Source organism: Nannobrachium achirus (genome assembly GCF_963921795.1).
Source record: "Nannobrachium achirus genome assembly, chromosome: 12".
In the NCBI taxonomy this organism is placed as follows: Eukaryota; Metazoa; Chordata; class Actinopteri; order Myctophiformes; family Myctophidae; genus Nannobrachium; species Nannobrachium achirus.
The window spans coordinates 51,636,341-51,652,570 of record NC_137832.1 but is presented as its reverse complement, the minus strand read 5'-3'; positions in this window follow the sequence as shown (position 1 = coordinate 51,652,570).

The following is a 16,230-nucleotide window of genomic DNA, read 5'->3' as shown; positions in this document are numbered from 1 at the left end:
TTTTTATGAAGCTTTCATGAAGTAACCAAAGATACGCAGGGAAGAGATATTTGCATATTCACCTGGGGGTCTATGGAGAAATTTTAACTACTACTATGGCCCCACCTCTTTAATATTATTGTCCGCTTAGTGTGTAGTTTTGAAGGCCAAGTAAAGTATTTGCTAAGTGGCTAACTGTCTGAAAATTCACATTAACATGAACACAACACAACACTATACAACGATAGTGCTGTCAAACAAGTCTATGATTTGATCTGCAACACAATTCTATCTTAATTTCTCTCTCAGCTAAGTGGTAGTACTGTAAGCCTTGCCGAGCCATGAGGCCCATAGGCAGGAGCCCATCTCCTGTATCTATAGTGTGAGGCAGCTTGATGTAAAGGTACACCCCTTGGACATGAAGCTAGTATGTCACAGGTTCTTGCCCCCAATCCAACCCTTGATGCTGAGCGCCAAGCAGGGATGCACTGAGTCCCATTTTTCAGAGTCTTTGTATAACCTGATCGAACCCCGACCTCCCAGTCTCAGGCGGACACTCTAACCACAAGGCCACTGAGCTGGTCCCCAGCTAAGGGGTCCTTGACCTGAAAAACGTTGAAGATCCCAGCCCTGATTTACAGTAAGTGTTGAACTTGGGAAACCGGTGTTTAATACCGAGATCAAGAGTTCACAAAAAAAAGAGCCACAGTTTAGATACAGAAAGGAGGGGGAAAAACTGAAGAGTGTTTCCTCAAACTAGAAATATTTATGCCTTGTTTACACATGTAGCTCCATTTGTATTTATTACTATTTAGAAACAGTGTAAATAAATAGTCACCTGAGCACATGCAAATGATGCCTGAAGTTGGACACGAGGGGCAACGACCAACACTGGTTTATCATCTATTCATGGCATGCTCACTAGAACGTGAATGAATGCAGTTTAAAACCCATTATTACTTGAACCATTATTGTCTGCTTTAGCTATTAACAGAGCAGCACCGAGTGCCGCACTGTGAGCTTGTAAAATCTTGTAGATCTGCTATTTTTTTTAAATCATGACAATTTGTGCACGTCTTTGAATATTTTGACACGATTCTCTGAATGTCTTCTAAATCCTTCTGAGGTTTTTGAAAAACACTTCTATCATAAGTGGTGCTCAAACCTTTTAATGTCAAGGACCCCTAGAATTATATGTATGACTGAGGACCCCCATCTCAAAAATATGTTATTCCAGGGGACCCAGAGAAAGTCTGAGTTACACTTTAAAAGAATATATATATTCAGATTTGACACATTTTCAAGATTTTTCAAAAATAGCAGATCTACAAGCTCGTAGCGCAGCACTTTGTGCCGCACTACGAGCATGTACATCTGCTTTTTTTAAGCTGTCAAATATCCTGCTGGTGCTCGCCTGGATACTCTAAAATGCCTAGATGGTGTAGCAACAACTGCTATTTAAAAAAATATTTCTTTAACGAATTATTCATATTAATAATCAGTATCATATCCTATCCTGTATAATAAGGAAACCTCTGTCATCAAAACACTGTCATCAAAACCTGTCTGTTCTGCACACCATAAGAGATGCTAGTACAGGTATAAACTGCATGCTTTTGCATATGATGAAATCATACGTGCTAGTATATATTTCATATTTCATTTCAAGAATATTTCATATTTGCTATCATGAATCATGTCCATATTTCCTATCATAGTGTCATTACTTTTGGACATTATACATTTGTGCAATACGTGCTTGTGATTAAAAAAACTAAGATATTCATCTTTTTTATATAATTTTATTTTTCAAGTACAAGGCAACACTCACCACAGACTCACTTAATAGGGTCATCTTTTAAACTTAATATCAAAGTTTAAAAAAAAGCAATAGTTTCCTGAAATGTATACACAACAGCAACACATACAGTACAGTTATAAACATTTAGAATATGTCATCCCTGGCAAAAGGAAGACAAATACAGTACATTGATGTAGTAAAAATATGAGCTTAAAAGACTGAGTATGCTACATATAGTGTACTCTTGCAAAGGAACTGCACATAACCCACAGCAAACACATAATTTAACAATAATGCATCATAATGGCTCCATTATGCAGATAGTAGCTTTCATATGACTAGTATTCAAAGTACACTCAAATGAATGCTGTGGATGTACGGTATTCCTTGCAGGCACAAGGATGGTCATAGATTCATCCTGATCTTCAGTGGTCACACTTTTGAAATGATCTGCCTCAGTTGTGTGTTTTTTCCCTCCTGCAAGCAAGACAACCAAGAGAGCAGCTGTTAATGTCAAGTGTCCAAATCCAGGGACATTTAACATTTTCATGTAACTGTGAAGACTGCCTGTGAGCCCTCTTTTTTAGTAAAAGCAGCAGTTTACCTTTTCATCAACTTTAGCACTTTGCTCCTATTAATTTGTTCATAAACATGAATGTAAATGGAGGTAAGAACTGAAATTCTTCTGTTACCTTGTTCACTGCTGAGCTTCTTTCTTCTTGTCAATGCGCTGAATGGCTTTAGCCACCCATCCTCTCTTGCTGGGGTGAGGGACACAAATGTTCTTCACCTTGTCTGACCTGGTTTCGAACCTGGAAGGAAGCACACACACAGAATTTAGACAATAAGCTATACAATTATTATTTCACTCTTATTTGGATTGTTTTGCAAGTAGCTAGGATGTACATCACTAGCAATTAAGTAGCAAGCAACAGTTCCATGACATAAATATTTAGTGGAAAATGTGTCACATACACAGTAGCGCCTTCTTTGCAGCCTTCCCCCGCCTCGATGATGGTGTAGGACTTGGGGTTGAATCCACGGCCGGGGGCTTGTCTGTTCTCTCAGGACAGCAATCAAAAGAGCGTCCATTTGAGCTGAGAGAGAGAGAGAGAGAGAGAGAGAGAGAGAGGAGAGAGAGAGAGAGAGAGAGAGAGAGAGAGAGAGAGAGAGAGAGAGAGAGAGAGAGAGAGAGAGAGAGAAGAGAGAGAGAGAGAGAGAGAGACGAGAGAGAGAGAGAGAGAGAGAGAGAGAGAGAGAGAGAGAGAGAGAGAGAACATTATACATATAGAACGGTTGAATGGTAGATTATTTTATCTAATATACCTATACTATATTCGTTACTTAATACTATTAGTAACGGAAGCTCTGAGATATGGAAATACAAGGAAGGCCTATCTGCTGAAGAGTGAAAATATTATCGATTAAGGCTCAATATTAACGTGAAGTGTGCAGTGGATTCTGTTACAAAATGAGAGATGCAAACCATACACCTGTAGTCTGAGGTTAGACCTTGTAAGCATCATCAACCATGAGCCATGACTAACAACAATTACAAATGTCTCTGATTTTGTGTGTGTGTGTGTGTGTGTGTGTGTGTGTGTGTGTGTGTGTGTGTGTGTGTGTGTGTGTGTGTGTGTGTGTGTGTGTGTGTGTGTGTGTGTGTGTGTGTGTGTGTGTGTGTGTGTGTGTGTGTGTGTGTGTTGTGTGTGTGTGTGTGTGTGTGTGTGTGTGTGCGTGCGCGGTGCATGGTTGCTCCTTACCTGCTGCAAAGCCGATGCAGACAACTGCCACCAGGAGGAGCCCTGCCAGTTTGGATGTCATGTCGTTGTAGGTGAGATCTGCTGCTTGTCTCTTGCAGGTGTGTTTGAGAGTGAGAGAGAGGTGTTGTGTGGAGAAAGTAGGTCTGAGTCCCCTGTATTTATACTGGATTTCATCAGGTACAGCCCTATCAGCCCGTATAGCTGTTGCAAAGTTTCAGTTTCACTATGTGTAATTCTCTACCTTTATCCCGTAAAACCAAACCCACGTACCCACCTCTGCCAGTATACCTCCCGTTCGTATGCCAGAACATCTGGGAACTCAGATTATTCCCCTTTAGGCCAGTTATCAATATCATCAATGTCGGTGTTATTCCTGAAGCGTTTTGGGATCAGCGTTCCATTGTTGGCCTCATTTCACCAGTCAAAAAGCTATGGTGGTAACAATGAATGGGTTGAGTGAAGAACATTTATAAAATGTACATTCTCAATGAATTGCATACAAAGGACCCCAATGTAAACAAGTCATAGTGCTTTCTTGGGTTTAAATCCTATTAGTAGACCTCATATCTGAACTGTCATGACTTTTCCTATACAAACTGCTAATAAATAATTCAATCAATCAATCAATACAGAGTTGCATTTCTCATGGCTGTACACCTGCAAATCCATCATCTTTGGGTCTAGGCATAAACTCAGCAAAGTCGATAACTTCACAATGAAAGTAGGTGATACTGTGATAACAAGAACAAATCTAATACCTGGGTTGCATCCTAGAGGCAAACCCTTTCCAGTGAGAAAATGACTACCACGGTAATCAAAAAAGTCAACCAATGAATTTGTTTCTTGCAGAGGGTCGCCCCACTGATCAATAGCAAAACACGGAAAACTCTAACAGGAGAACTTATTCTGCCCTTTCCTTGACTCTGGAGTCCTCATATGGTATCGCGATACCCAATTGCCTTAAAGTCAAAACTCCAAACAGCCCAAAATAAACTGATTAGGGTCCTGCTTGGCCTTCCTTCTCGGGCCCACCTCACCGCTTATCACTATAAAAGCGTGGGGTGGCTCACAGTAGCTGACAGTATACACCATCTTCTAATGGGCTGGTGTACAAGATACACTACTCCACCAAGATACCTATGTACCTGACAAAATACTTCCTAAACATCAAGGATGTCCACAATTACGACAGAGGCAGCTCCACAAATCACGTTCAACCCAGATTTGACTCTAAAAAAGGCTCTAATCCGTTCTCCTGCTATACCTCTAACATGTGGAACGACCTACCGCAGGCCCTAAAGGAGTGCAAATCCCTAACTTCCTTCAAAATCGACCTGAAAAGTCACCTACAGACGGCTGTAACTCGAAATCCTGTAATTGACTAAGCCCATCCTTATCTTTATTTTTATCTTTTTTTTATCTTCTTCTTAACTGCTTCTTTCTTTTTTGTCATTGAAGATATCCTATGCAAAGTACTGTATTTTATCCATCTGTTGTTAAATGTTATATGAGATACATAAAGGGATCCTGTTAGGGCACTTACTATGATCTCCTTTTAGTTGAGCCTGTACCAGTGAACTGTACAGTCATGAAACTGTACTTTTTCCTATGCAACCCTCTAATACAATCTTCAGTCAATCAATCAGTCAGTCAGTCAGTCAGTCAGTCAGTCAGTCAATCAACACATTAAAAATGTATTTACTGTATGTCTGATAGCATAAAAATGTAGTTGGTTGTTGCTATGTACCCTTCAAAGGGCTCCTAATGATGGAAGTTTAAGCACATGAACCCTATAGCTTCCCTATTCTGGGGAGAACTAGCTCACGCTCAACCGGATATCGTTTTGGGATAGAGGTAGCTTTGGTCCAGAGACGCTCTGACAGGCGGCTGGCTAAAGGCTTTATCATAGTCCGAGGTGAAAAGCTATCACCTCAACTTTTAGGTGATAAGGTATCACCTAAAAATGTGATAACAAGTGGAGGCCATCATAGTCACAGACTCACGGTGAAGTCCAATCACCGCGCCTCTGAAACCAGGGGGCACACTGATTGGTCAAGATCGACAAATCAGTGAACGGGGTGAAAACAAGGTAAAAACAGAGGAGAGATGTCAGGGTTTGCGATGATAGCCCTTCACTGTGGCGAATGACGTAATGTTGTAGTTTTCTGACTTTAAAAGACTACACCGTGGTGATAGCTTATCACCCCGACTGTACTATAATAGGCCTTTAAAAGACTAGAGCAGGATTTCTCAACCCCTACGAGGGCTCAACTTCAGTCAAAATAAACAAAACTACTTCGCTACTCACCTAAACAAAGCTACTTTTGCGTTGTTGAAAGTCTATTCTATGCGGTGGGAAAATGTATTTTTGTCATGAAATAAAACACATCCAACTCGACTGCCGCCGGATCCAACTCGTTACTAGCGCCCATATAAAATATGAGGTGCAAGTACTGCGTTCAGTTGAAGGTTTTTGTCTGTGGCACACATTGGAACACTGAAGTATACTATATAATACTTAAATATAATAGATACATATATATTATATATATAATAGATATATAATATATAATATATGTAAACCTTGGAGAAAATATACCCGGAGATATATATACCACCTGGAGACTACTCCTGCATCTATATATACCTGGAGAGAATATATACCTTCTCTCTATATACCTGGAGAGAATATATACCTTCTCTCTCTCTCTCTCTCTCTCTCTCTCTCTCTAGGTTGTGGGCACTGATGATGCGGGAGAACACAGCCCCAGCGCCCACAGCATCCTCCGGTGGGATTCAAACCCACAACCTTCTAATTGCGGGGCGATAGCACTACCGACCGCACCACCGTGTATAGTGTCAAGGCTGAAGAAGAAGCAAGGAAACACTTCGCTGGAACTCCCAAATCACAAGGGGAGCTGAGCTTGGAGGAGTTCATTCACGTTTTTTATTACCCGCACTGGCCGCACAACGATGTAACAAGGAGCTGTATAGTTACTAGTTATTTTAGCACACAGTGCAACACACAGCACGTACGCACACACACACAGTCAATCACGCACACACTACAAAATCGTGTATTATTTTTGCAACAGTTTTCTACTGATTTTTATTCCCCATATACAACAGTGTTAGTTTGCAACAATGAGCCTACAGACAGTTTTTAGTTCTCAAATAAATAGACTTTGGTGTGCCATCAAAGCGGGATTTATTTTAAAACTAAATTTAAATTCGACTTCCCTTCTGACCGGACACCTTTTTTCAACATATTTTATTCCCCAAAGTCAAATACATTATTGTTTTAATATAGCTCTCTGTGTGTGTATAAATAGGCCTATATAAAAAAAAAGTCAGCACCCCACTTCCAGCGCCCCTACTGATGCTGCATCCCAAATTACAACCCCAGGTCCCTTGCATCCACCATTCATCACCAAGACAACACTCTAATGCAGTGGTTCCCAAATGTTTTAGCTCAATCATCGCAACATGTTTTTCGAGATTGTATATATTCTATTTTAAAATAGCTGATGTATATAGAGTTAAAGTGGTTAAATTGATTTTGATTCTATATTAACTTATTTGGTTGGGGAACCCCTGGAACGCCCCAAGTACTCCTGGACCCCACTTAGAGAACCACTGCTGTAGATCTCCTTTTACAGTAACAATTTCACTGTGGTGTCCTTATTTTGGGCTTGTCATAATAGGCAAAAGTTTTTAAAAACATGAAAAAAATCCCGCTACCAAAATTACACAAAATAGCAGATCTAAAATCACGTGTAGACTGTAGATGTTCTTGAGAATTTTGTTGTCAGACTCTCAACTGTCAGTTTTAGTTCCCTGGCAGACAGTGGCAGTCACTCATTTCCTGATAACTGTGTTGTGTGTGTGTGTGTGTGTGTGTGTGTGTGTGTGTGTGTGTGTGTGTGTGTGTGTGTGTGTGTGTGTGTGTGTGTGTGTGTGTGTGTGTGTGTGTGTGTGTGTGTGTGTGTGTGTGCGTGTGTGTGTGTGTGTGTGTGTGTGTGTGTGCTTGCGTAACAGCCTGCATGTTTGGTCTTGGTTCTGTTCATGTGCTTTCCAGTGAAAGCCTTATTTTTTATGGATTATTGCATCAGGGCCCAGGCTAACTTTCACTTCCTCACTGGCAAGTTTCCATCTCTTGCTGACACAGATTTGTATCTACAACTTCAAGCCATCACACGTTACCTGGTCACGTCAACCCAAACAAAAGGTTCATAGAGTACACTTGTGGCCAGAATGACTTCCCTTTGATGAACACGATTCCCTAGTGTAGATGTTTATCACTGTAATTTACTGACAGTGAAGGTGGTGGGGGATTTCTGTAAAGGAGAAGCATCTCAACTTTCCCAGGCTACTGAAACACTTCAGATAAGGAAGATAAGTGCATTTCGTAAGTCCACTTCAGTGTCCACGGGCAGGATAAACCGAAGATTAACATTTTACTTAAGTAAAAGTATCAATACTGCAATATAGAAATACCGGTACTCTGAATTCAAAATGTACTTGAGTAAAAGTACCAAAGTATTGCCATCAAAATGTGTACTCATTGTGCAGAATGTCCCATTTCACAAGTTCAAAATTTATAAAAATCTTGAAAATAGGAGATCTACAAGCTTGTAGATTGTCTATTTTCAAATGGTGGAAATATATATAGGGCAGAAGTGGTTTTGTATGTTTTGTGATAATAATCTAAATCTGCAAAGTAACTAGTAACTAAAGCTGTCAAATAATTGTAGTGGAGCATAAGTACGATATTGCCTCTGAAATGTACCGGTAATGGAGTAAAAGCATTAAGTAGTCCAGAAGAGTAAAAAATCCTCAAAAGTGTACTTATACCGGGCTCCCCCAGAATTACTGTTGAAGTTTCCTTGAGCAAGACTCTGAACCCTAGTTGCTCCCGATGTGCAGGTTGGTGCTTTGCAAGGTTTCCTCTGCCATCGGTGTATGAATGTGTGTGTGAATGGGTGAATGTAATGCACCATCTATGTAAAGCGCTTTGGATAAAAGCTAAAAGCGACATATACATGCACCATTTACCAAGTGCTATGAGAGTGCACTAAATACTAAATGACAACGGGTACTATAAATGACAACGAGTACTACGGGTTCTCTGACAACAATCGTCCCCAACGGGCATTGGCCTAGTGTTGTTGGCCTTAATGACTTGCCCAAAATAGTTATGCCTGGGTAAGTGGGAGGAGCTAATGCAGGTTTCTACCCAGACCCTTGCCTAATCAAACTATTTAGACTATTTACAGTTATACAGTTACATCTAGAGTAACTATAGTACGTTGCACCAGCGATCCGAGCGATATTTCTGAGTCATAGTGTCGGGGTCTTTGTCAGAGTCCCGTTGTACCTGTTTGTGTCGCATATATGGAGATCTCTGTATGTGATGTCATTATTAGGCTATTATGCTCATATCCTATATATTGGCATGCCCATACATGGGCAACCTCTATCCCAAAACTATATCCGGTGGAAGCACTTCTGTCACAGGTGCATTGTGATGTGAGCTAGTTGTGTGGTTGCCCAACAGACACATTATTGTCCTGGGGAAACTTTATTACTAGGGTAACCTTTCTGCTGCTATTGGAAATTGACAGACAGACAGACTTCTGTCCGGGATAGGGAATCAATAGGGAATCAATGGGAGTGGGAATCAGTAGGGAATCACCAGTGGGAGTGGTAATCAATAGGGAATCAATTGGTCGAGCTTCACATGACAGTTAGCTAATTACTGCAGAATATAGTCACGTCAGCAACCACACTTGTAATTTCCAATTGCATCTTTTCTAGTTCTCCCCAGAATAGGGAAGGTATCAGGATTCATTTGGTGGTTAAACTGAAGCTGTTGAAATTCAGACCTTCCATCATTAGGAGCCCTTTGAAGGGTATATGGCAAAATCCAACTACATTGTTATGCTTTCAGACAGCTAATTACCTTTTCAATGTGATGCAGATTTACAGCCATGAGGAACTGATTGACTGATTGAATACTTTATTAGCAGTTTGCAGAGGAAAATCACAAACTGTACATTTCAGATACAAGGTCTACTAATAGTATTTTTAAACCCAAGAAAGCACTATGGCTTTTTTACATTGGGTTCCTTTTAACTCATTTCAGGAATGCAACTCTGTACACATCTTATACACACCCAACCCATTCATCAAAACCACCATAGCGTTTTGACTTGTGAAATGAGGCCAACAATAGAACGCTGATCCCAAAACGCTCCTGGAATAACACCAATATTGATGATAACTGCCCTAAGGGGCCAGACAGTTCCCAGAAGTTCTGGCACACAGTCCAAACGGAAGGTGGGTACGTGGGTATGGTTTTACAGGATAAAGGTAGAGAATTACACATAGTGAAACTGAAACTTTGCAACTGCCATACGGGCTGATAGGGCTGTACCTGATGAAATCCAGTATAAATACAGGGGATTCAGACCTACTTTCTCCACACAACATCTCTCTCTCACTCTGAAACACACCTGCAGGAGACAAGCAGCAGATCTCACCTAAAGAACGACATGACGTCCAGAGTGGCAGTACTCCTGGTGGCAGCCGTCTGCATCGGCTTTGCAGCAGGTAAGGCAGGAGCAACCGTGGCGTGCACAGCACACAGCGCGCGCACACACACACACACACACACACACACACACACACACACACACACACACACACACACACACACACACACACACACACACACACACACCGAAAATCAGAGACATATTTGTAATTGTTGTTAGTCATGGCTCATGGTTGATGATGCTTACAAGGTCTAACCTCAGACTACAGGTGTATGGTTTGCATCTCTCATTTTGTAACAGAATCCACTGCACAATATTGAGCCTTACAATGGATATAATATTGTCACTCTTCAGCAGATAGGCTACCTTGTATTTCCATACCTCAGAGCTTCCGTTACTAATAGTATTAAGTAACGAATATAGTACCATATTAGATCAAATAATCTACCATTCAACCGTTCTATATCTATAATTGTGTCCTTTGTCTCTCTCTCTCTCTCTCTCTCTCTCTTTCTCTTGCAGCTCAAATGGACGCTCTTTTTGATTGCTGTCCTGAGTTAACAGACAAGCCCCCCGGTCGTGGATTCAACCCCAAGTCCTACACCATCATCGAGGCGGGGGAAGGCTGCAAAGAAGGCGCCACTGTGTATGTGACACATTTTCCACTAACTATTTATGTCATGGAACTGTTGCTTGCTACTTAATTGCTAGTGATGTTATTACATGTACACCCTAGCTACTTGCAAAACAATCCAAATAAGAGTGAAATAACAATTGTATGGCTTATGGTCTAAATTCTCTGTGTGTGCTTCCTTCCAGGTTCGAAACCAGGTCAGACAAGGTGAAGAACATTTGTGTCCCTCACCCCAGCAAGAGGGGATGGGTGGCTAAAGCCATTCAGCGCATTGACAAGAAGAAAGAAGCTCAGCAGTGAACAAGGTAACAGAAGAATTTCAGTTCTGTTGAACTCGATCACCACTCTTTTTTTTTTGCACGATCGTTTACTTAACTCCATATAGGAGCAGAGTACGAAAATTGTACGGCTTTAATCCACACTTGATGAAAAGCTAAACTGCTGCTTTTACTAAAAAAAGAGGGCTCACAGGCAGTCTTCAGAGTTAGGCCTATATGAAAATGTTAAAGTGATCCCTGGCTAATACGACAAATATGCCTTAATACATTATAATTGTCCTCTATAACTGCAAAGTAAAATTAAAAACACCTTAAATATTTTATTTCTTCTAGAAATAGCTAATCTTTCACTCAACAGGGGAAATGCCCGTCGCAACTTGATGATGTCATAAATGTCATGTGTGATCTATCCCTGTGGAATTTATGGCATGCATGTGAACATAAAAACGAACTTAATATTTCCTATGGTTAATGTGAGCATCAAATCAATATTTCAAATGTGTTTTTTGCACATGCATGCCGTAAATTCCATAGGGATAGATCACACATGACATTTATGACATCATCAACTAGCGACAGGCATTTCCCCTATTGAGTGAAAGATTCGTTATTTCTAGGAGAAATAAAATATTTTAGGAGTTTTTAATTTTACATTGTAGTTATAGAGGACTATTATAATGTATTAAGGCATATTTGTCGTATTAGCCAGGGATCACTTTAAAATGTCCTTGGATTTGCACAATTGGTGTCATTAACAGCTGTTCTCTTGGTTGTCTTGCTTGCAGGAGAAAAAAACAAAACAACAACAACCCACACCTGAGGCAGAGCATTTCAAAAGTGTGACCACTGAAGATCAGGATGAATCTATGACCACCTTTGTGCCTGCAAGGAACACTGTACACCCACAGCATTCATTTGAGTGTACTACTAGTCATATGAAAGCTACTATCTGCATAATGGAGCCATTATGATGCACGATATTTTATATCTGGTCGAGGTTGTAAAGTTGCTGTTAAGTTATTTGTTTGCTGTGGGTTGTGTGGTAAAGCAGTTCCTTTGCAAGTGTGCACTATATGTAGCATATTCAGTCTTTTAAGCTCATATTTCTATTACATCAATGTACTGTATTTGTCTTCCTTTTGCCAGGGATTACACATTTTTAATGTTTATAACTGTACTGTATGTGTTGTGTACACATTTCAAGAAACTATTATCAAAATTGTTCCTTTTTTTTTTACTTTGATATTCAGTTTTAAATGATGAATGAATTGTCCATGTTGCCTTGTACTTGAAAAATGTAAGCAATTTACCCCGAGTGAGAGGACATTATGCTCTGATAATGTCCTGTGTTAGGGGGTGATCGGACGAGGCGAAGCCGAGTCCGATAACCCCCTAACACAGGACATTATCAGAGCATAATGTCCGACCCCGAGTGGTAAATAGCTTTTCTACCACTTTTTCCCATATACATGAAAGAAAACACATAGTTGTAACTTGCAAGGATCTTAAGTTACAATCATTATTGCCTATAAAACCTCCGCCATAACAACAAATAGTGCCACAAACAACATCTTCTACTCACCACCAGATGGCGCCAACTCCATGCTGAGACAGATGTCGCCTTACGCGACCGAGTATTTCCCGGTGAATCTGTGCGCAAAGGTGGGGGCCGATGGGCAAGGAGGGTTGCGAGCTTATGAGAAACAACTAAAATAAGACCTTAAAACCTGGCGAAAACAGTTGCGTGCATTAGCGCAAATGGAAAACATTCAATTAACTTCTGAAAAGCCTACACGGCCTTTAAACAGCGTGCATACGGTGCATTAGATGAGGATAAATGAAATCATTAAATGGAAATCATTAAATTAACTTCTGAAAAGGCTTCTTCTAAGCCTACACTATATAGCCTACTAAAAACGAGTGAATCTTGCCACACGTGAATAATTGTGGTTCAGTGGTTGTAAACAATAACACAGACAATATAAAATCCTTAGTCTAGTTGTGGGAAGAAAAGGATATCATCATCATCATGGCCCCAAATAACTTTTAAATATCTTGCAATTGGAGACGAGTCTCTTACTAAATCGGCAAGAGTGCCTCTCATTTTCAATACATAAAGGCTAAGCTATAGAACCTCTCCATCATCAGCAATAGTCAGTGGTGGTGCGTGTCCCCCAGACCCCCACACTCCCAAGCCCCCACCTTTGCGCACAGATTCACCGGGAAATACTCGGTCGCCTAGCTTACAGCTAAGCTAACGTCAGTTAAAAGCACCGTTCCGGCCGTAAATAGAGGCTGTTCGCTTCCAGAAAGGCATAGGTTCAGAGAAAAGGGGCTTTAAAGTTGGCGGATTGCATTGGATCCAAATAAATCGGCGACGATAGTACGCACGTTGGTAAACATAGGACCGCTGCGACCGTCATTTGTTGGTGGGGGGAAAGGTGTTCCGACCATAGCGTTCCGACTCCCTCCTGAAGTCCCCGGATGCGTTCATCGCGTATTGATCTCGGAAATGTGCCTCATTTGCATGTACATCCGGGCATTTCACACATTCCGGCTATTGTGGCCTCATTTACTACTGTTTTAAGCCAATCACAATCCAGTATTTGAACACGTGACTAGAAAAAGTGGTAGAAAAAATGATATACATAATATTAATATCTTGGATTTTTTTAAATCACAAACATATATTGCACAAATGACCAAGAAATAATAACACTATGACAGGACTTATGGACATGAATCATGAAATAGTCCTTACTAGCACTGTGTATGATTTCATCATGCAAAAAGAAGTCTATATATACACCTGTACTTGACTTGGGTGAATATCAAAAGCAGATTTTCTCCCCATCCCCCCCAGCAAATCCAACCTAATTTAAACCTCCTCCATATACCTTATATAACCTAGTTTTGAATACTAGACATTTCCAATGTACCTTATGGGCCAATCAATAGTTCAGTTCGGGGACCTTAGGTTGGCAGAGGGAGATACAGGATTACAGCTTAGGCAATTGGCACTGGGTGAAAATTTGGTTTTGTGGGATATGTAGTATATTTTACAGGGTAGCTATAAGAACTTTCTTTGATATATTGGGGCAAGTCCACATACTTTCTAATAACCATTTCCTGCGTGAATGTGGGGGCAGATTGATATGTGTTTATTATTGAACACCAACTGTTTGAACAACTTTGGACACACGTGTAGTCCGCCAAGACACCTCCAACAGTGGATTTCATATAAACATGATGCAGGTAAACAAATAAATCCATTATTCTCAATTTTAAACCACTAAACCCTATACAGTTCATAGGTGCCCGGGGTACCCCATGCATTTGCTCCCGTCATTTTTTCCTACAGGAAATCTTCTCACCAATAGCCGGTCTACAAGCTCAATGCGCCGCAACTCGCAACACAACACATAGTGATCGGGGGTCATCAATAGGTCCTCCATACATAGACAAATGTGTCCGTGCTCATGAGACCAAATTACTGAAAGAAGTGGGATTCAAACCCACAACCTTCTAGTTGTGGGGCGATAGCACTACCGACTGCACCACCGTGTATAGTGTCAAGATTGAAGAAGAAGCAAGGAAACACTACTGATGCTGCATCCCAAATTACAACCCCAGGTCCCTTGCATCCACCATTCATCACCAGGACAACACTCTAATGCAGTCTTGCAGTGGTTCCCAAATATTTTAGCTCAATCATCGCAACATGTTTTTTGAGATTGTATATATTCTATTTTAAAATAGCTGATGTATATAGAGTTAAAGTGGTTAAACTGATTTTGATTCTATATTAACTTATTTGGTTGGGGAACCCCTGGAACGCCCCAAGTACTCCTGGACCCCACTTAGAGAACCACTGCTGTAGATCTCCTTTTACAGTAACAATTTCACTGTGGTGTCCTTATTTTGGGCTTGTCATAATAGGCAAAAGTTTTTAAAAACATGAAAAAATCCCGCTACCAAAATTATACAAAATAGCAGATCTAAAATCACGTGTAGACTGTAGATGTTCTTAAGAATTTTGTTGTCAGACTCTCAATTGTCAGTTTTAGTTCCCTGGCAGACAGTGGCAGTCACTCATTTCCTGATAACTGTGTTATGTGTTTGCGTGTGTGTGCGTGTGTGTGTGTGTGTGTGTGTGTGTGTGTGTGTGTGTGTGTGTGTGTGTGTGTGTGTGTGTGTGTGTGTGTGTGTGTGTGTGCGTTTGTGCGTGCGTGTGTGTGCGTGTGTGTGCAAGCGTGTGCGCGCGTGTGCGTGTGTGTGTGCGTGTGCTTCCGTAACAGGCTGCATGTTTGGTCTTGGAGGGTGTGGGGGGGGGGGGGGGGGTCTGTTCATGTGCTTTCCAGTGAAAGCCTTATTTTTTTATGGATTATTGCATCAGGGCCCAGGCTAACTTTCACTTCCTCACTGGCAAGTTTCCATCTCTTGCTGACACAGATTTGTATCTACAACTTCACGCCATCACACGTGACCTGGTCACGTCAACCCAAACAAAGGTTCATAGAGTACACTTGTGGCCAGAATGATTCCCTTTGATGAACATGATTCCCTAGTGTAGATGTTTATCACTGTAATTTACTGACAGTGAAGGTGGTGGGGGATTTCTGTAAAGGAGAAGCATCTCAACTTTCCCAGGCTACTGAAACACTTTAGATAAGGAAGATAAGTGCATGTCGTAAATCCACTTCAGTGTCCACGGGCAGGATAAACTGAAGATTAACATTTTACTTAAGTAAAAGTATCAATACTGCAATATAGAAATACTCTGTTAGGGTGCCCTCACACCAAAATACCTATGAGAGTGGAATCCGCGTTCTGCCAATGCATTTCAATGAGAAGGGAGTGTTTTTTGCAGAAATCCTCTGCTGGCATGAAACCACTTCACTCTCATTGAAATGCATTGGTGGAACGCGGATTCCACTCTCATAGGTACTTTGGTGTGAGGGCACCCTTACAAGTAAAATTCGGGAATTCAAAATGTACTTGAGTAAAAGTACCAAAGTATTGCCATCAAAATGTGTACTCATTGTGCAGAATGTCCCATTTCACAAGTTCCAAATGTATAAAAATCTTTTGAAAATAGCAGATCTACAAGCTTGTAGATTGTCTATTTTCAAATGGGGGAAATATATACAGGGCAGAAGTGGTTTTGTGATAATAATCAAAATCTGCTAAGTAACTAGTAACTAAAGCTGTCAAATAA